Source organism: Camellia sinensis, chromosome 5, assembly GCF_055761805.1.
Source record: "Camellia sinensis isolate YWXY chromosome 5, ASM5576180v1, whole genome shotgun sequence".
In the NCBI taxonomy this organism is placed as follows: domain Eukaryota; kingdom Viridiplantae; phylum Streptophyta; class Magnoliopsida; order Ericales; family Theaceae; genus Camellia; species Camellia sinensis.
In genome coordinates, this window is record NC_138965.1 from 55,607,970 (window position 1) to 55,609,775 (window position 1,806).

The 1,806-nt window shown below is 36.8% G+C and overlaps 1 pseudogene; it reads right to left on the reverse strand.

Moving 5' to 3' along the window:
* Positions 1 to 979: 979 nt before the first annotated feature.
* On the reverse strand, positions 980 to 1,504 carry LOC145791417 (protein FAR1-RELATED SEQUENCE 5 pseudogene; annotated as a pseudogene).
* Between the last annotated feature and the right edge of the window lie 302 nt (positions 1,505 to 1,806).

A 1,806-nucleotide genomic window follows, 5' to 3' on the forward strand; every position in this document is an offset into this window, starting at 1 on the left:
TACTTTCTTGTTCAATAGTATTTGAAAAAGGCATATTGAATTTTGCACTTAACATGCTTTCAATGATTACAATTAATTCATCCACTTTCACTCCCGTCAAGTTATATGTTTCCTCACTTTCGAAAGCTCTACACACTACTGCTCTGAATTATGCCATCAATGATCTATAGCGTAAAGTTTGATGCAATCTTACATCAACCTTAATATCATGCCCACACCTATCTTTCACATTTTCAGCTCTTGCTTTTGTAGTCCATCTCTTGAGAATATATTGTGAAGGAATCTCTTTGAATTTGAGGGTGTCTCTAAAGATCTTCAAATAATGACTACACAAAATGCCCTTCATTTCAAACTACCTACAATTGCAAGTTAATGAACCATCACACTCCACTCTCGCCTTTCTCACCTTTACACCATCACTATCAAGAACCGTATACATGGTTACTCTCACCATCATGTTTAGTTTCTTAAATGTTTACTTCAAGGGACTTGACATACTCATCCTAAAATTCTGCATAAATTTTATTGGTGTAAACATCTGCAGCTTGCTCCATCATCTTCACTTTTATATTCACCCTTGCCAACTTTTGGCATAAAGCATATTCAGCTTGTAACTCTTTGTACCTCTTCTCACAAAGAACTTGATCAAAATGCATGAAAAATTGCATTAAGTTATGATCAAACTGAATGAAATCCTTCAAGAAAGCATTAAAGGATTCACTAAGTTAGGTGCTACTCATGCCTGCACCCCATGCGTTTCTAACATATGGCCAACCCCATTTTTCCTTGGCCCCAAATGTTAACTTCAACCAATGATTATCTCGCACTTCATACTTGTCAAACATTTCCTCCCATTTTAACGTAAACTCTTCCTCATCTTCAATGTCGTACATAAATTTGGATAAAACACTCTCCATCCCCTTATCCTTGACCTCCTTATCCTTGAAGATATAATTTGCATGCCTTAATGCATTTTACATCAAATGCCAAGTGCAAAGGCAGTGGTTTGTGTTAGGCATGAAATAGTTATGGCCTTAGTCATTGCAGCATCCTGATTCGTAAAAATTGTTTTCGGAGCCTTACTTGACATCGCCTCCAAGAATCTTCTAAAAAGCCATATAACAGAATCGGCGATCTCATCATACGTCAAAGATATGCCAAATATAATAGTTTCCCTATGATGGTTAAATCCAACGAAAGACACAGATGGTCTATGTGCACTATTTAACTTGTAAGTAGTGTCGAAAGTCACAACATCACCAAATTGCCCATAATCCTTGATCATTTGAGCATCAGCCCAAATTGTGTTTGTAATTTGCTCCTCATTATCTAATTGGACCGAGTAAAAAAAAGATGGATTCTCCAATGTTTTCTCATGAAAATATTGCAAAATGCTACCTGCCTCCCCATATGCTAAACTCTTTTGCCTCTTCGTTCTCAAATAATTTTTTTGGTCCAGTTTTGTGAAGCCAAGTGACTCCCTTCCACCAGCTTCATTACCCATGAGCTTAAATGTAGCATTAAGACAAATTCCAGATTTTTCAGCTAAATCTATTTCGGTTGCCTATGATGTAAATGTTTTCCTAGGATTTTTTGTTAACATATCTCGCTAGTCAACAACCCGAAACCCCTCCTTATTACAAACAAATTGCCTTGAAGTGATTTGCCCCTCATTGCTCTTGTTTACATAACCCCTTCTAAAACTAAAGCCCAACCTTTCTCCACAAACATTATAGAAATCATATGCTTCTTGTTTTGTATCAAATGTTATGCGAACTCTAGGCTTCCAATCACAATCACCCCGTC